This window comes from Podarcis cretensis (genome assembly GCF_951804945.1).
Source record: "Podarcis cretensis genome assembly, chromosome: 13".
NCBI lineage: Eukaryota > Metazoa > Chordata > Lepidosauria > Squamata > Lacertidae > Podarcis > Podarcis cretensis.
Window position 1 is genome coordinate 6,969,691 of NC_137182.1, and position 20,750 is coordinate 6,990,440.

Here is a 20,750-nt window from a genome sequence, read left to right on the forward strand (position 1 = left end):
TTTTAAAAAATATTTTCCCTAGATCCCTCAGCTCTGAGGAGGACCATCTATTCAGAACTGGAATTCCATTTAGTTGCAAACCTCTGGCACTCTATTTTTAAAGATGGTCCCAAAGTCTTGATACTCCTGGTAAAACACCTTTTCTAATCACCTCCACAATGCAAGAAGGTGCCCATTAGTATCTATCTTGGTGCTCAAGGATCAATGGCTAATTACTTAAGATTATATCACCATATTCTTAATTACTGTATTGATTTTTCTGAAGGGTACTTAATAAGAAATATAAATGTTTATGCTAGCTAAATAATGCTGTTTGCACTCCCACCAAGGCCTGGGACTTCTTGATGCCAGCTTCTAATAATTGCAAACATTAATCTGCCTTGTCTACAGAATTGCTTTTGTAATCAGATTTATTTTAGAGATCTCGGGGGGGGGGGGGGGGAGGTAGCAAGACAATACATTGGTGTCCAATTCTTTTTTTTTAAAAAAATGCAATTAGCCTTCTTTGTTCTGATTGTGTTGAGTGTATTAGCTTTCACTGAATGCTCCATTACTAAATTTATTAATTTGGGCAGGGTGGGCAGGTAGGAGACACCATGGGATTTCAGGGGTGGATGGAGATGGGACTTGGAGCCAGGATAAAATCTTGCAGTAGAGAATGCACCCAGGACATAACCCAGAGGAGACTAAAACCACAGCATTTCAGCTGATGGACAGTGAGTCCTCTCTGCTGGATCAGCTTCAAGGCTGAGTTCCCTGTGTGGAATTCAAGGACACACCAGTCCCTGAAGTAAGCAGCTTTGCAGGCCCTGTGTCCAGGGCAGGCCAAGCCCCTTGTGCTGTGATTTCCAGGTTCTGGATCCTGAGCGTTAGCTAGTTCCTGGGCACTTTGGGAACACTGCAAAAGGGCTTTGACAAGATGGTGGGACAATCCGCTCATCAACCATCTGATTTTATTAGTGGAAACAGCTAGTTAATTTCCCCCCACTCCTGCTCCACAGTTGCATTTTAACACTACAGCAAAGAAACAGAAGGTAGAGAACATCCCCATATGGAAATATCCCAGTTCATTGGCTCTTCAAAGGTTTTGTGAATTTTCAGTAGCTCCTAGTAGCTGATGATTATGATAGTACCTGAGATTATGATATTATTAACAATCAGGGCCAGGGGTGAGGAATAGAATAGGAAAATGTTGACGATCCTAAGATCTCTTAGAACTGTGGGATGTAAAACACAAGAGCAGTCAAGGACAGCATTCCTAGAGTGAACATGTTTACACATGGGGAGGAATGTTTGTCCAGCCAGCAGGTAAACTTCCTGTTTCCTTCTGGGCTGGGACAGACTTCCTCTGCATGTGACTAGAGGTGGGTGTGGCCTCACCTGTGCAGGTAATGACAAAAGCACAGGGCAGGACAGTCATCTCTCTCTCTATGACTATTTTCGCCAAAGAAGCAACATCTGCTACTGCTGTAGAAAATATGCTCTGGATGGATCAGTGCTCATATGATACTGTAGTCACTGATTTACAGCATTCATATTTGCTTACATGTAAGATTGGCTTGTTAAGAAATTGAACTGCATACTTCTCATATTAATTCTTACAAGTCTGGCTGATGAAGAATTGATCAAGATTGGCTGATGAAACATTGAACGAAACAGATTGGTTATCCGGAAACTCTGTTCTGGCGATATTTGGTGACAGATTTGGTGACAGATATATCGAACTTTTGAATTATTCTTTGGTGAAGAAGATTTAGAGACTTTGGTTGTAATTTCTGAACATTTGTATTAGTCTATAAATAGTGTTTAGTGCCACTGTTATTGGTCACTGTGCTGTGTTATATTGTTCAGATTCCTAGTCCTTTGACACTTCTGATGGGGAGGAACCAGTGTTCTAGTTCCATGAACATTACTGAGGTCAGTACTCATAAATACTAGTGGTAAGCAGGAAGCTAGTGGACTGCTTTCTGTGGATTATGTGAACAGCAGCTGAGATCAGTGAGTTCCCAGCTTATCTGTCACCTTCCTATGAGGGAAAGGGGATAAGAAAGCCCAACCTGTAGCTGAAATGAATGTGCTTCTTATAAAGCGTGTTCTCCCTCATGGAGAGCACGGGTTGCGGGTGGGGCTGATGAGACACCTCACTGTTGCTAGGCAAATGGTTTGGCCATCCTTTAAGCAAGGGGGGGGGCTGTTACTGGGGAAATCTAGATGTTGCCATTTGTTGATTGACACCCCTATTTGTTAAATACAATGCACGCAGCGACGAACTTCCTCTTTTGGCTGCGTGCTTCGGATCACCCGCCCTCCCTTCCCTAATTTTAGGCTGTTTGCTTGACCTTGCTATGCCTTTCATGGGGTCGTCTGCTTTGGGGCAGGGGCCCGGTAGGAATTTTGTCCATTTGGCTGATTAGTGTGTGCCACTTGGTTTTTTGCCTACTGCGTAGCAATCGTCACGACTTGTAAGGTTTGCGGTTAGGCATTGGTCTTGGAATTGGTTGGTGGAGGGGTATGGATTTGGCTGTGCCTGCCCCTCCAAAATGCTGCTGCTGCTGCTTCAAGGGTTTTCCGTTAAAGGAACCCAGGGGCTCCCCATGCTTTTGTCCGAAACCGCTTGGCAAGGGGCTAGGGCCACCCAAGCCCCTGGGAGCATTCTGGGGAGAGGTGAGGCATGGTTCCCAGTCCCGTCTCTCTCCCCAGGTGACTTACCCTTGCTGACTTCACGGGGGGTATGAATGTCAGAGCTGTCCCCGGGCGGGGTCAGTTAGTGCTACCAATGCCTAAGTGTGGGAATATGGTCATTTGTCCATAAGAGCATGGGCAAAAGTTTATTATCGCAAGGATGATTTCATAGCAGAAAGCATTGCTTGGAGCATGATCAACGCGTGAAGAGCTCATGCTGCCCGATGATTGGTCTACGTAGCATAGCCTGATCAAATACGTGGTCTGGTGTGAGAAAATGAGACTAATGTATTGTATTGTCTTTTATCTGCTGACTGAGGCAAAGCTCTCTCTCCTTGAATTTGTATCTTTTCGTGGACACACAATAAAGGCTGTGCTCCAGCAGCTTCTAGAGAGAGCTGCGGCCAGACTTCTTCAACCCATCTTGGCGTGAGACTGATTATTTACGGATGGCGAGCAGGTTCTCGTCACCTAAGCAACCACTCACATTGCTGTAATCTGAATAAAGTTGTGGCCAAAATTATGCCAAAAACCTTAAACAAAAATTAAGTGTCAGTTGTGGTTTTTTTTGGGGGGTGTCTTAGGGACCTCGACGCGCAAATTCTCTGTCAATGAGAATGTTCGGTGTTGATGATTAAATTCCCCATATACTCAATGTAACCCATATACCTGATGGTATGTGACCAACAGCTCCCATTTGATTTCACTATTTTATCTGACAATATTTAATGACTGACATGTAATGGTATAAACCAGTCACCAGATTCAACTTCTACCTGTATCTTTGGGAAGCAACAAGATCTGATTCAGAACGGCTCTGTGCCTTTCCAACTGGACTCATAATTCAGATCTGGGAATGACAAAGATCTTTCTCTCCTTCACACTCACTATAATGAGAAATCTAAAAATAGCTATAACTTTGGAAAACTATGGTTAAAACCTAGATCTACCCATTAAAATGAAAAACTACCTCCCCACCTCTCCACTCCACTCTGGTTCAAACTCAGTAAGTTTCCCTCATCAGATTGCTTTGACTTTTAATAGTAACAATAATACTGCAATTGTTTCTTTTAAAATGCAGCATTTTTTGGAGGGGGTATCCAAATTCACAAAGCAAATTGGGGCTTCTGAGAGTCCCTGGCCCAATATGCCTTGGTGTATTTGAAATTTCATTTTCACAATGTTGATGGCAAATGTGTGAATGCTTTTTGTTAGCATTAGCTAAAAATAACACCTAAACTGGTACATAACCATTTCCTATTATAACACCTCTTGAAATTCTCTCATTAGAGCAACATGTTCAGTACAACTTTTGTAATTTTCCCTGTTCTTAGATAAGTGTTTCCTTCAAATGGTGGCCTTCCCATGCCAAGCAAACTATTTGTATTTGCTAAAACAATGTGTCAGACTGAGGAACCCATTATGCCATGAATTTTGCTTCCAATTGATATAGCTTGAGTTGACAGCTTCACCCAACAGGATTTAGGGAGCAAAAAATTCATTTAATATCGTGGCTGTCTATAAAATGTGCCCTCAGTAAAATGTATCATCCGCAGTGAAACCAGGTTTTCTCCATTTTTACAGTTTCACTTGAGGAACTGATAAGATTTGTTCGGTTAATGGAATCTTTACCTTTCTGTTAGTTTATCTTTGACATACACACTGAAAGCCTTATCTTTATTGATATCATAATTCTTCTACCAGAATACCCTTCCCTAAGCAAAGGTGAATAGAGAAGTCTTGGACAAAATCAAGACAACTCTTTGTTTGTCAACTTTGATTGCAGGCCTTATTGTTACTTCTTGTGGCTGCCCATTTAAACGATTCATTAAAGACTTCTCTGCAATAGATTTCTAATGGATCCTATTTTCCACAGATTTTTTCCCAGCTAATTCTGGGCTGCAGTTACAGACTCCTTCCGAATGCAGCAATCAAAGCCGATTTGATGCTTTTGACAAAGGTGCCTTCCTTGTGTGGTTTTTATGCATTGTCAAGCGTATATTTACTGGGAGCTAAATCAGTCTGCTCTACATGAATATAACATTTCACATATCTGTGCTCACTGTCAAACTCCAAAAGAGGTGTCAACAAGGCCCAAAGAGGTACAATCTTTTTTATTTAAATATTAATTATTCACCTGCCTGAAAACACACACAGCAGCATTCAAGCAATGTAGAATCAAAAAAAAACTACATAGCTCAAAAACACATAATGGAAGAAGAAGAAGAAGAAGAAGAGGAGGAGGAGGAGGAGGAGGAGGAGGAGGAAGAGGAGTTTGGCCTTGATATCCTGCCTTTCACTCCCCTTAAGGAGTCTCAAAGCAGCTAACAATCTCCTTTCCCTTCCTCCCCCACAAAAAAACACTCTGTGAGGTGAGTGAGGCTGAGAGACTTCAGAGAAGTGTGACTGGCCCAAGCTCACCCAGCAGCTGCATATGAAGGAGCAGGGAAGCGAACTCGGTTCACCAGATTATGAGTGAACCATTCTTAACCACTACAGCATGGTGGCTCCCTCTTGGATCAGACAAAAAGTCCATCTAGTCCATTATTCTGTTTCCAGTGACAGCCAAACAAACAATAAAACCACAGTATCCATAAAACAGGGGGCAGCAAACCTTTTTTGCCACATGTTGAGTAGACCACACACCAGTAATATGGTTGTGGGTTGCGGGGTACATATGTGTAGATCTACACATACTTTTAACGTCTCTTCCTGCTGGGGTGGAGATCGAGCCCACTCCCTACACCTGCATGCTGAGAAAGGGAAAAAATGCTTTGAAAGTAGAAATCGCATTGGCAACTAGGGTTGCCATATTTTGGAGAGCAAAAAAGAGGACACATTTGCCGGCTTTTAACTATGGATCACCATGACTCTACCCATGAAAAAGAGGACGTGTCCTGGAAAAAGAGGTGATATGGCACCCAGCTGGTGTGATCCTTGCTTTCCAAGTCTCTTTCTGCTGGGAAGGAATGGTGCAGAGACACTCCCTGCCCCAGAAAGAGGACAGGCCCACTCTCCCTGCTGGTGTGGGGGGCAGGCTTCTCTTAATGCTAAAAGGAGAGATTGCATTTCCCCCACAGGCCAGTAAATAATAGTGAGTGTGCATGATTTGCATGGGAAGGAAGGCACATGGGGACAACTCTCCCTGTCTGCCTTCTCCACCATCACAATCATGCTCCCCTCGGCACACCAAATAGCTGGTTGCAAGGCCAGCAGTGCCCAGATGGGTGCCCTGCTGCTTTCACCTTTGGAGGAGAATTGGCACCAGTTGCAGCACTAATTTCCAGTGAGATTTTGCTGAAATCTCATGTAATCTCACCAGAAACTACTATAGCTTCCTCCACCCCAATAATTTTTATTATTTTTTTCCAAATATCTTAAACACAATACAGCTTAACAATCTTATTCTCCTTTCAATCTATATCTTATCCAAATTAACTTCCCTCCACCCCTCTTCTGGCATCTCTACATTGCTCTTACTTAAGTGTGATTACTATATATACATTCTATAAATGTCTATAAGAAAAATGTTGGACTGCAGAAATGGAAAAGAATCAAATAACTGAAATTATATAGAGGTGAGATGAAGACTTTTATCATAGGACTTAGCAGGGAAATGGCAGCAATTTGTAATTAATAAGATATATATTATAATAGGATGTTACAGAATTAGCTTTTTTCATAGTTTTTCTCAGCTATTTTTGTTCTTTTTTCTTTTAAAACAAAATAAATATGAAATACTGTTTAAAATCATAACAACAAAAATTTTACTTGAAAATTCTTGATTCTGTAGATGATTCCCTGAAGGTACTATATACCCATTCCAAGAACTCATATGCTCTGTAAACAGTATAATGAAAAAAAGCCTCAGTACACTTTCCCCTACATTTTATTACTAGGAGTAAAATAATAACAAAACTATAATAATTTCCGGCCTTTTGCTACATTTTTATGTGATTTGATAAAGTGTTTTCGAATTCATTTTAGGCTACCGCTGAACATGCATGAATCACTTTGATAACATTAAACTTATTTGGACATTCCTTTGGACAGGTATTTAAACTTAATGTCCCTTGATTAATCTGCTAAGGCACATTTTAGATTAGATAGTATCTTAGGTGTCATGGGTAAGAAATGCCATTGCTTTTTCTTTTACATTATGTGCAGACTAGAACCATGCAAAATTACTAATAAGAAATTAATTTGCTCTATCCAAAACCTGTTTCTAGAGAGAGAAGAGGATTCAACAGGGTAGTCTTCTTTGCAGTTACTCTGGAGATAGGCAGGTGGAGAGCAAAATACATAATATACTACACTTTCCCAGCCCAGAACAGAAGGGAAAAACACAGTACCAAAAAGAACAGAACTGAAAAATAAGAGCAGCCACACCCCTGTGGCCCAGGGCAATGATAAGGCTAGTCAGTACTTTTTTTCTAAAACATAAAATAAAATAATGTTTAGGGGTACTCTCATTTTAACTCAAGAAAATCACCATTTTATACTTCAAATTAGGAAAAATAAAATACAGTAAATGGACAAATCCTGCCAACGTAGCAGTTTGAAGGCATGTCAAAGTGCAAGTAGATAAATAGGTACCGCTCCGGTGGGAAGGTAAACGGCATTTCCGTGCACTGCTCTGGTTCGCCAGAAGCAGCTTAGTCATGCTGGCCACGTGACCTGGAAGCTGTATGCCGGCTCCCTCGGCCAGTAAAGCGAGATGAGCGCCGCAACCCCAGAGTCGGTCATGACTGGACCTAGCGGTCAGGGGTCCCTTTACCTTTTTTAAATGGACAAAAGTACAAAGATTCACAAAATGTTTAGGGGTATGCGTACCCCTGTGTCCTCCCAGAAAAAAAGCACTGAGGTTAGTTTATCCTGACGCTCACTGAAATTCTAAAGCATCCTGCGACAGAGGCAGAAAACCAGGTCTCTATTGAAAGGGAAGAAACTTTCAAGAATTTAAAGGACAGGTTTTAGTATGGCACTCATTCCAATACAAGTTGCAAAACAAAACAAAACAAAACAGGGGGAAGGAAATTTGTTTGTTTGTTTGTTAATACAGTGGTACCTCGGGTTAAGTACTTAATTCATTCCGGAAGTCTATTCTTAACCTGAAACTGTTCTTAACCTGAAGCAACACTTTAGCTAATGGGGCCTCTAGCTGCCACCGCGCTGCCAGAGCACGATTTCTGTTCTCAGCCTGAAGCAAAATTCTTAACCCGAGGTACTATTTCTGTTTTTTTTTTTTAAATAATTTTTTTATTGCATTTTCCACAAAAAAGAACAAAAAAGCAAATTTTCACAAACATTACAAAAGAAAAGGAAAACATAGACAAAAAAAGAAGAGAAAAAAGGAGATTTTAACATAAAAATAAACTCACTTTCCAATTATAACCTTCAAAACCTTATTTTCCTTTTTTTTATAATAATTTTTATTAATTTTCCAAACAAATAATAAAAACAGTATAGAACAGTATAACTTCAAGCTCATCAGTTCATACCCTTCTTTCTTTGACTTCCCCATACCTCCCCATCCCTGCATCCTTGTTTAATAATTCTTTAGCAACCCTTAGGTCCATTGTCTTAATTCCCTTTCATAAAAATTTCTTAAGTTTTTTTGTTTACTGCTGCAATTCTTTACTTCTTACCCCCTGACATCTTAACATTCCTCAATTTTGCAATTATTTTTAAGATATATTTTGAATTTCTTCCAGTCCTCTTCCACTGTCTCTTTCCCCTGGTCCCGGATTCTGCCCGTCATTTCGGCCAGTCCCATAAAGTCAATCACCTTTGTTTGCCATTCTTCCAGAGTAGGTAGTTCTTGCGTCTTCCAATACTTTGCCAGTAGAATTCTTGCTGCTGTAGTGGCATACATAAAGAAAATCCTATCCTTCCTTGACACCACTTGGCCCACCATGCCCAAAAGGAAAGCCTCTGGTTTCTTAGGAAAAGTCCACTTAAGGACCTTCTTAATTTCATTATAGATCATTTCCCAGAAAGCTTTAACCTTTGGGCAGGTCCACCAAAGGTGGTAGAAAGTGCCTTCATAAAAAAACCTTATTTTCCTTACTTCCACCCGCCTCCCGATCTTGTATTCTATGTAATAATTAGTTCAGCAAGCTCAATCTTTGTTCATTTTGATTCTCCCTTTGTGCTCTTATTTAACTCAGTCACTAGAACCCCTTCTTTTCCTTTTCAATGTCCTCAACATTCAAAGATTTTACAGTGTTTTTGTAAATAGACTTTAAACTTCTTCCAGTCCTCTTCCACCTGCTCTTCTCCTTGATCTCGAATTCTGCCGGTCATTTCAGCCAGTTCCATATAGTCTATTACTTGCATCTGCCATTCTTCCAGGGTGGGTAGATCTTGTGTCTTCCAATACTTTGCGATGAGTATTCTTGCTGCTGCTGTAGCGTACATAAAGAAAGTTCTGTCCTTCTTTGGCACCAATTGGCTGACCATGCCCAGAAGAAAGGCCTCTGGTTTCTTCAAGAAGGTATACTTAAATACCTTTTTCAGTTCATTATATATCATCTCCCAGAAAGCCTTAATCCTTGGGCACGTCCACCAAAGGTGAAAGAATGTCCCTTCAGTTTCTTTGCATTTCCAACATTTATTATCGGGCAGATGGTAGATTTTTGCAAGTTTGACTGGGGTCATGTACCACCTATATATCATTTTCATAATATTCTCTCTTAAGGCATTACATGCCGTGAATTTCATACCGGTGGTCCACAACTGTTCCCAGTCAACAAACATAATGTTATGACCAACGTCTTGTGCCCATTTTATCATAGCAGATTTTACCGTTTCATCCTCAGTATTCCACTTCAACAGCAGGTTATACATTCTCGACAATATCTTAGCATTGGGTTCTAACAATTCTGTTTCCAGCTTTGATTTTTCCACCTGGAAACCAATTTTCCTGTCCAAGTGATAGGCCTCTCTTATTTGAAAATAATGTAACCAGTCTCGCACCTTATCCTTAAGTTTCTCATAGCTTTGCAATTTCACTTTATCTCCCTCCTGCTCCAGAATTTCCCAATATTTTGGCCAGTTAGATTCCATATTAAGCTTTTTTAAGGCCTTTGCTTCCATAGGTGAGAGCCACCTAGGGGTTTTATTTTCCAATAAATCTTTATATTTCATCCAGACATTAAACAATGCTTTCCTGACAATATGGTTTTTAAATGTCTTGTACACTTTAGCCTTACCGTACCACAAGTATGCATGCCACCCAAAAACGTTATCATATCCTTCCAAATCTAAAATATCCGTGTTTTCAAGAAGTAGCCAATCCTTCAACCAGCAAAAAGCTGCTGCTTCATAATATAACTTAAAGTCCGGCAGGGCAAACCCCCCTCTTTCCTTTGCGTCAGTAAGAATTTTGTATTTTATTCTGGGCTTTTTGCCCTGCCAGACAAATCTAGAAATTTCTTTTTGCCACTTCTCAAAACAGTCCATTTTGTCAATGATTTGTAGCGTCTGAAACAAAAACAACATTCTTGGCAGTACATTCATTTTGATAACAGCAATTCTACCCAGTAAGGAAAGTTTCAAATTTGTCCAAATTTCAAGATCTTTTTTCGCTTCTGACCAACACTTCTCATAATTATCTTTAAATAAATTTACATTCTTCGAAGTCAAGTTCACCCCTAGGTATTTCACTTTTTTCACCAATGTTAAACCTGTTTCTTCCTGAAACCTTTCCTTCTCTACTGCTGTCAAATTTTTCTCTAAAACCATAGTTTTAGATTTATTCAATTTAAAACCTGCCACCCGACCAAATTCTTGTATTATTTCCAGTGCTCTTTTAGAACTAGGGATTGGCTCCTGTAGTGTCAGTACTAGGTCATCTGCGTAGGCTTTAAGTTTGTAGTGTTTAACTCCGACCTGTATACCCTGAATCTGTTGGTCCCTTCTAATCATGTTCAGCAAGACCTCCAGGACTGAAATAAAAAGCAAAGGGGAAATTGGGCAGCCTTGTCGTGTCCCTTTCTCTATCTTAACTTCTTCCGTAACTGCATTATTCACTATTAATTTCGCCTTCTGTTCTGAGTAGATCGCGCCTATACCGTTTCCAAACCTTTCTCCAACCCCCATCCCTTGCAAATTTTTCCTCATAAAACTCCAAGAAATATTGTCAAAGGCTTTCTCCGCATCAATAAATATCAAGACAGCTTTTGTGTTTATATTAACTTGTAGCTTTTCCAAAATGTCAATTAAGTTTCTCGTGTTATTTGACAATTGTCTGCCTGGGAGAAAGCCAGCTTGGTCTTTATGAATCATTGTTGCTAAAACTTTTTTCAATCTTCTAGCTAGAATATCAGCAAAAATTTTATAATCCACATTAAGTAGGGATATGGGGCGGTAGTTCTTTAGTTGTGTCTTTTCTATCTCATTTTTCGGTATAAGCGTGATGTAAGCTTCTTTCCACGACTCCGGCGCTCTTTTCCCTTCCATAATTTCATTGCCAACCTCCATTAGAGGTTGAATTAAATAATCTTTCATGTCTTTGTAGTATTTGGAGGTTAGCCCATCCGGGCCTGGAGACTTGCCTAGTTGCAGGTTCTTAATGGCACCTTCAACCTCCTGTTCAGAAATTTTGTCATTCAGTATTAATTTATTCTCTTGAGATATTTTTTGTAATCCATTTGTTTCCAAAAATTTCTCGATTTTGATCTCATTCTGTGGCCCTTGTGAATACAGTTGTTTAAAGTATCTCTGAAAGCAGTCTTGAATCTCCCGTGGGTTTTGTATATTTCGTCCATTTACTTCAAGATTGATGACAGTATTTAATTTCTGTCTTTTCTTCAGCTGCCAAGCTAGCAGCTTTCCACACTTATTGGCCGATTCGAAGGTTTTTTGTCTCATTTGTTTAATTTTCCATTCTATATCCTGGTTGACCATTTTCAAATATTGTGCCTGATGTAATTTAATTTCTCGTAGAATATCCTGTGACTTAGGTTTAATCCTTAATCTCTTCTCGCCTTCTCTAATTTTCTCTAAAATCTTTTCTTTCTTCTCCTCTTGAAGTTTCCTCTTTATAGCATTTTGCTGAATCAAAAACCCCCTCATTACAGCTTTACTTGCATCCCAGATTACTCTTTTCTCCACAGTAGTCTTCAAATTTATTTCAAAGTAGTCTTTTAGTGTTTTTTGGGCCTTTTTCACAATTTCAGAGTCTCTAAACAAGGTGTCATTCATTCTCCATCTAAAGGAACCAGTCGGTGTTAGTTTCATATCCATCTTCACTGGGTTATGGTCGGAGCAGATTTTGGGGCAGATTTCCACCTTTCGGATCTTGGGTGCCATCCCTCTTGTAATCCAAATTTGGTCTATTCTAGTCCAGGTCAAATTGGCTTCAGAGAAGAAGGTCCCCTCTCTGCCTAAGGGATTTTTAGTTCTCCAAATATCAATCAAGTCCATATTGTCTGTCAGTTCAAAAAAGGTCTTTGGTAGTCTTCCATCTTTTGTGACTACTTGTCTTTCAGATTTATCCATATATGTCGAGACAACGCCATTCATATCTCCCATCAAAATGATATTTCGATCTATGAAGTCCATTAACGTCTCATGCAGTTTCTTATAAAACTCTGATTTCCCCTCGTTAGGTGCATAGACTCCAATTATTACTAATTTCTCTCCTTGGAATTGTATTTCAATTGCCACAAATCGTCCATGTTCATCTTTAAGGAGGAACTTTGGTAATAATTTCTCTTTTGCGTAGATCACAACTCCTCTTTTTTTTACTTTGATGAAATAAAGTCTTGGCCTAACTTTTTATTTATCAATAATTTCCTTTGGAGTCTTGTTATATGTGTTTCTTGTAGGCAAATTAGGTCCAATTGTTCCTTTTTCAAAATATGAAAAATCCTCTTCCTTTTGCTGGGGGAGTTCAAACCTCGAATATTCCAAGTTAACATCTGCAGAGACATGTTGTTGTTATTCTGATGTTCCACCAGTTGCTCCTAGAAGTTGCTCTTGGTTTGTCGGCGGTATCTCTTTCTCTAGTTGGTCCGGTCCCAAGGGGGCTCTTCCTAAGTCAGGTGGTCCCAGTCCTAATATTTCCGAGTCTTTTGTTCTGGCCTCTCTTTGTAATTCTTCTCCAAAATTTCTCAAAAAACTCACTTTGTCTTCCTCTGATCTTATCTTAATTTTCTTTCCTTTAAATGTAAACGAGAGGCCTTGTGGAAATTCCCACCTGAACAAAATTCCGTTTCTTTTTAGCAGGTCCACCAAATTTCCGTAGTTGGTTCTAAGGTCAAGTAAGTATTTCGGAATATCTTTAAAAATCTCAATTCTCACCCCTTGGATCTCGAGTGCTTTCTGGTAATGTAGACTCAGTATTTTATCTCTTTCCTCTTTTGACCTTAGGGCAATCAAGCAGTCTCTCGGCCTATTTTTCCTTTTAACCCTTCCCAATCGGAAAGCACTCACTATCTTAAATTCTTCTTTCTCTGGATCCAGGTCCCAGCACTTCTCAAATTCTGATGTAAGCAGTTCTATCAAGTCTCCTTCTTCTGTTTCTGGGACCGCTCTGATTCTCAAGTTGGTCTGTTTCTCTTTAAGTTCAATCAAAGAGAATTGTACCTTGTATTCGTCCAATTTTTTATTTATTGGTGGTATCTTTTGTTCTACTGCCAGTACCCTCTCTTTGGCTTCCTCCGCTGTCTTCTTTGTCTCCTTAGACTCCTGCAGCAGTCTGTCAATCGCCTGGGTGTTAGAATTCACATTCGTCCCCAAGTCATTTACTTTTTGCCCCAGGTCCTTAATAGTTGAAGTATTTTGGTCAATCTTAGCTGTCAAATTTTGTAGAGCCGATAAGATCTTGTCTAATGTTGCAGAATCCGATCCTGTTCCTTTTGATTCTTCCCTCTCTGTAGCTTGTGGGACAGAGAGTCCTGCTGATGATGTTCTTCTATGCAGGAGTTGCTGCTGTGCCTGCAACTGCTGCTGTTGTTTAATTTTAGCTCTTGTTGATACTTTATCTGGAGGCTGTAACTTGTCTGGTTGTTTCTCTTCCATTGCTTGCCTCTAGAAATCAAGGTCACACACACAATTCCCAAGCTTCCTTCTTAACTGTAAGCAATAGCAGCTGCAGTGGAAAATCCCCAGCTATAACACAAAGTTCCTCTAGGGGAGCAGAATGCCAGGTTGTTTCATCAATGGTTGTTAAACAGTAACTTCATCAGCTCCCCAGTTATCTTTCCAATTTGTTGCAAGAGTAAAAGAGTAAAAGAGTTACAAACTTGGAAGCTCCCTTGATTGTTACCAGTCCTTCTCAACATTCAGCAGCAAAAGTTACAATGTCCATAAACAGTGCTTTCACAGTAGCCTTGCAATTGTTTAAGACAGACCGGCAGATCAGTGTCAGAAGTAAAGTGGTGGATTTTCTGTCCCCCCCTTCCCTACTTGGGGGGGGGGGTTCTTTTGCTCTGACAGTGAAATTTAGCTCTATATAAAAAACAAGTCAATGGTTCAAAGTTCCCTTGTCCCTTGCTTTTATTCTATTTACAAGATCGGCAAAGCAGACTTCCTGTTTGCACTTTGCCGATTTCAGATCCGAATTTAAATTCAAGTTCAAAGTCCCGATCAAAGTTTCAAGTTTCAAGTTCAAGTTCAAAGTCCAATACTTGGTCTTAACTTTGATCTTTCCAAATTCCAAATTCTTACTCACGGATAGCTGTTTTAATCCGATGTTTCACAGGAAAAAGGCCAGCGCTCTCCGGTAACTGCTATGCAGCTTCACTCCGCAGAAGTAGCGATCGGCTCCAGCACAGCGCTACACCCCCGCTCCGCTCCGGAGCTCTTTTCAGGGCTCCTTTGACAGTTCAGGGGGGCGCAAAGCGTGCCCGCTGAGCCCCACGGCCCCAGGCTTCACCCGCCTGCGGGTTTTTTGAGGGTCCTCCGCTTCGCTGTAGCGGTGGACCCGATTTCTGCGGAGCTTCCCCCTCTGTTTCAGAGGGTATCCGCCATTACCGATGGCGCCGCCTCCGGAAGCCCCGAGGTACTATTTCTGGGTTAGCGGAGTCTGTAACCTGAAGCTTCTGTAACCTGAAGCGTATGTAACCCGAGGTACCACTGTACTCCACCTTTTTCTCTGATAGGACTCAAGGTAGAATACAGCTAAAGATAAGAACCACTAAAGACATTTTTAAAAATCATTAAATAACAATTAAATATTGATAGAATTAAAACTATAAACATGTATATGATATATTAAAACTATATAAACAATTACATTAAAAACAGCATAGCACCTGCCCGTTCATTAAAAGCATTCAGTTCCCAAAAGCCTGTCGGAACAAAAGGTCTTCACCTGTCAGCAGGGAGGGAGCCAGTCTTGCTCCTCTAGGGAAGGAGTTCCAAAATCTGGGAGCAGCCACCAAGAAGGTCCCCTCGCATGAACTCACCAAGAGTGCTCCCTATACCCAGCCTTAGTTATCCCCTTCTCCTGACTTTAAGGCTTCCTTTTTTACAGACACACTTCACTCATCCTTCAGACATGGCCTCAAATGGCTTGCTTGCTTATAGAAAATGGGGCCATCAGTTTCACTATAGGATAATGATGTTATGTTCAAATCTATAATATTGGTATTTCTCCACCGTAGGAATTTCCAACACATGAAAAATCTGACCCACCCCTGCAATACAATTTCTCTGCAACAGACATTTGTTTGTATTCTCTTGTGAAATCAAGGTGTCTTTTCATGTCAGACCCATTTTTACTATACATCCAACCAATCTGTCCTTGACACATGCTAAACCAAGCATGTTCTTTTGCCTTGTACTGACTAATAGGGGATGTTATACTGTACAGCTAAAGGATCTGCTGGCATTTATTTTCCCTTCTACCGACTCCTGTACTTTCACAGCTCATTTCCAATTTGTAGTTACAAGTTTTGAGGGTTTCTTTAATAATAAAAAACCCCAGAAGGTTGAAGCATGCTGGAACTCTGAGAACTTGCATTTTAAAACTCAGTATTTTCAACTTACTTTGAGTCCTCTGTCATTTCAAATACCGTAACACACAAGACAAGGTGGGATAAAACTAAAAAGCCACAGGCTTGATCCAAAATGTTTGAGCTCGGCCTCGCAGCCCACCGTACGCTCAGCAAAATGTGCTGTGCCAATTATGAATCAGCCCTGGGATTTGGGTAGCACCCAATGTTCTTCAGCTTTTGATATTCATTTCAAAAGTATCTCACTGGATACACCTGACAGATTGGTAAGAAAATGCTTACCTTGCCTCACCTTCATGTTGCTTTACAGCTGCTGCTGCAGCTGCATGTCATTTTTATGTCATCTTTTCAACATGGCAGAAAAAGTGCCAAATATGAGGTGGGAAAGAACGTGAAGTGAGATAAACAAGTTTCAGCTCAGTCCTTTCAGGAATCATCATCTTTGGTCCTGGAATGATCATGAGGTGGGATGAGGAAGACCTTGAGCTGCAGCTTTGGAGGGAAGTGGCTAATTGAGTCCATGGCTTACACTCACTTTGTGCAAAGGCACCTGGGTAAAAATGGGTGTAGCGCCCCCAAAGGACCCAAAACTAAAGGCCGAGCAAGATTGGGTGTCAAGAGGAAGAAAGGGAAGATCTGTGGAGCTGAGAGAGTCAAAAACCCAGCAGGGTAGTGGAAGGGAAGCCAGGAATAAACAGACAAGGAAGAACAAAGGGGGGGGGAATTCCTCCCAAGATAGCGTTCCTGCCTCTTCTCTTTTGCCGTACCTGCAACACAACCTGCAGCGGAGCTGGCAGGAAATAGGACTGGGGTGTGTGTGTGTCTCAGCCCCCAAGGTGTATTCTCTAAAATATTTAACTTCCTGCTAATGGAGAGATGGGCAGAGACAACTCATATCATGGATCACACTCCTCCCTACAGAGAAGGAACTTGTCATGGTAAAGCGTGTTCTCCCTAACAGAGAGCACGTGTTGCAGTTGAGGGAACAAGCCACCCTGCCGTTACTGGGCAGATTTGGTGAGGAACCCAAGCCTTTAAGTGGTTAAAATTGGGTTGCTGGGGAGTTTTGATTGTTGCCAATTTGGAAGAGGGGTCAGAGTCTTTAAATACAGGGGGCAGACGTTGGACGTCCTCTTGGCCGTTTTGCACCGGATCACCCGCCCTCCCTCCCTTTAATAGGGTGGTTTTTTTCTTGATTGCTTGACCTTGCTATGCCTGTCATGGGGTTGTCCGCCTTGGAGTGGGGGCCTGGTAGGAATTTTGCCATCTGGCTGATTGGCTGGTGCCATTTGGTTTTTGCCTACTGCGTAGCAAATCGTCACAACTTGTAAGGTTGGCAGTTAGGCATTGGTTAAATTGGTGCTTGGAGGGGTAAGTGCCTATCCCTCAAAATGATGCGGAAAGGGAATTCCGTTAAAGGAATCCAGGGGCTTGCCATTCTTTTCGTCCTTGTCCCTGGCATCGGACTTGGGCCATGCAAACCCCACAGGAACATGAGGGTGAGAAGTGAGGGACTGATGCACAGCTTCATTTTCTCACCCAATACTTGTTTCCCACGCTGGCTTCCATTGGTGTCCGGAAGGCCAGCTCTGTCCCTGAGGGCAAGGACAGATAGTCATAACCAATGCCTAAGCAACCACTCACATTTTTTTTTGTATTTTGAATAAAGTTGTGGCCAAAATTATGCCAAAAACCTTAAACAAAAATTGATGTGTGATTTTTTTTGGGGGGTGGCATTGTGGGACTCAACACGCAAGTACCAATGTCCGTATTTATGCATGTTTCTCATTACACCAGGAAGAAAACTCAAGACAACCAAATGCAGCTAATTAGGTTCAATTTAGTAAAATATAACAACTTGAGGATGTGCACAACAAACTGGTTAGTCAGATTCAACCAATATAACCAAATCAAACAAAGTCCTGACAGGTGTTTGATAAGAGAGCAGGGTAATTTCTACCCCCATCGCCTGGGCAATTTAACAGCCACAAACAGTGTGCACACAGCCATATTTCCCAATTTCCCTCCCTCTACCTGCGTGAACCTTGGGTGTATGTGCCCATCAGGCACAGCGCGGCTCCGTGGGTCAGCGTTCACCCCAGTGTTTCTGGCAGGCCAAAGCCCTTATTCCTAGCATCTGTAGGCCATGCCTGGCAAGAGTGACTCAGGGATGCCCATAACCCAACACTGCCTCAGGTAGTTTCTTAAACCCTCTCACCTGCCCACACTACATCCCAGTTAGCCATATTGAAGTTCATCACTCCAAATAGGAAACTTCACCCAACAGTCAGGAGTAGACAAAAAAGAGAAGACCCAGAGATAATCAGGGTTTCCCCCCACCCCACCCCCCACAAAATTACTCAGACCCTGGAAAACAGACAACTAGCCTAAAGGCCTATGCACAATAGAGTGGGAAGGTGGGTTTCAAAAAGTAGAGGTGAGAGAATGGGGCAGAACAAGCTTAAATAGCCCACAACCACCTCTTATCATTGGGCAAGATTGCCCTCAGCCCATGAAGGCTCTTCCTTGGGAGAAACCACCTCTCCTCTTCTTCTAGGGGACAAGGGGTGTGGAGGGAATGTCCCCAGGGACAGATTTTGGGCTGTGTGAGCCTTGTACACACACTGGGCACTGAGCTGAGGGAGGTGTCTTCTCAATGCCTGGTAAGCGAGGTGCTGGGTTTTGAGAAGGAGGTGTGAGGGTGTGACAGGGTCCTGGGGTTCTCCTAACTGCTTCCCAAAGGCTGGTTTGGGGAGGAGATGGGAGGACTCTAGGACCCTGTCGGAGTGTTGTGCCTCCTTCCCAAAGCCCCTTGCATCTCTTACCTCTACCTGAGAAGGCAGCGTGAGGGCTGGGTTTGGGCATCAAATTTTGGCTTTGCAGATGGCGCCATATTACCCAAGTCTGCCACTGGTTCTCCTCCCTGTAATATGGGGAAACACATTGAAACAGCAAAATGCTGAGCTGCTTCTTTCTTTCTTAGCCACACTGTGCTCATTTAGAGTGCATCCCAAAGTGCTCTGATTGGCAGATTGGGTGGTTGGGGTGGCGATTTTTCCTTCACAGAAAGAAAGGATACAATGCAGTCTGTTTGTGTCTTTCACTGGAAGCCAGCAATCTTTTCTGTGTGTAAGGCAGTCAATTACCCTTTCAGTCTCAAAGCAGTGAAAAGGCTTGGTTGACTACCCAGAGAAGCATCATTTAGTGTTGGTTGCTGAAAACACATGAAACTGATTATCTTCAGGATGGTGAGGAACTGAACTGCAGGTTGCAACATCTGCCCAGGAAAAGAAAGTATGCTTAGGCCCCCTCTGCAGTGTTCATTTAGAGCTGCATCATGCCACTCTAAACGTTCACTGCTCCCCCCAAAGTATCCTGGGGACTGTAGTCTGGTATGAGTGCTGAGAGTTATTAGGAGACCTCTACTATCCTTAACGGGATATGGATGGTGCTGTGGTCTAAACCACAGAGCCTGGGATTTCCTATCAGAAGGTCAGCGATTCGAATCCCCGTGACGGGGTGAGCTCCCATTGTTTGGTGCCAGCTCCTGCCCACCTAGCAGTTCGAAAGCATATCAAAGTGCAAGTAGATAAATAGGTACCGCTCCGGCAGGAAGGTAAACGGTGTTTCTGTGCGCTGCTCTGTTTCGCCAGAAGCGGCTTAGTCATGCTGGCCACATGACCCAGAAGCTGTCTGTGTATAAACACTGGTTCCCTCGGCCAGTAAAGTGAGATGAGCACCGCAATCCCAGAGTCGTCCGCGACTGCACTTAACAATCAGGGATCCCTTTACCTTTAGGTATCTAAAGCCATTTGCACGTAAGTACATCCAGTTTTTTTCCCTTTAATTTTTTTGGGGGCCCCCAAGAGAGTGGGGCCCAAAGCTATTGCTTGTTTAGCTCAGGGGTCAGCAACCTTTTTCAGCTGTGGGCCAGTCCACTGTCCCTCAGACCATGTGGTGGGTCAGACTATCTTTTGGGAAAAAAATAAAAAATGAACAACTTCCTATGACCTACAAATAACCCAGAGATGCATTTTAAATAAAAGCACATATTCTACTCATGTAAAAACACCAGGCAGGCCCCACAAATAACCCAGAGATGCATTTTAAATAAAAGGATACATTCTACTCACATAAAAACACGCTAATTCCCGGACCGTCTGCGGTCCAGATTGAGATTGGGCCGCATCAGCCCCCAGGCCTTAGGTTGCCTACCTCTCGTTTAGCTTATATGTAAATCAGGCACTGCACGTTAGTGCAAGTAGATAAATAGGTACCACTGTGGCAGGAAGGTAAACGGCATTTCCATGTGCCCTGCCTTCCATCATGGTGTCCCATTGCACCTGAAGCGGTTTAGTCATGCCGGCCACATGACCCGGAAAGCTGTCTGTGGACAAACGAAGGCTCCCTCAGCCTGAAAGCAAGATGAGTGCCACACCCCATAGCCGCCTTTGACTGGACTTAACCATCCAGGGGTCCTTTACCTTTACCTTTTTACCTATGCCCACTATGGCACATTTTTTTTCCTTTTAAAAAGTGGGTCTTGAATTGAGTGGAGATGCACCAGTCCAGGCGGCTGTAGCCTCAAACATTTCTGGGCCCTGACATAATGTTACAGAATGATGCTATGCTTGGGGGTGAAGGCAGAGGCACAGGAGGAAAGGAAACAGCAGCCACTGTGGACATGGGGCCCACTGCTCCTCCACCCAGGACAGGATCCTTTGTTGTCGTTTAGTCATTTAGTCATGCCCGACTCTTCGTGACCTCATGGACCAGAGCACGCCAGGCACTCCTGTCTTCCACTGCCTCCTGCAGTTTGGTCAAACTCATGTTAGTAGCCTCAAGAACACTGTCCAACCATCTCGTCCTCTGTCGTCCCCTTCTCCTTGTCCCCTCAATCTTTCCCAACAACAGGACCCTTATATATGATTTTAAAATAAAGCAGTGCTCATATAACACTGCCAGGGCTCTGGCACTTTCTTGACCATGCCATTTTCTGATGCCAGGCCTGCTCCTGTTCTGCACTGAGTAAGATTATTTGCATCGTTGAGCAGAACACAATTGTTTCATATAACCTGAAACCGGAGCGTGAAGTGCTTTCAG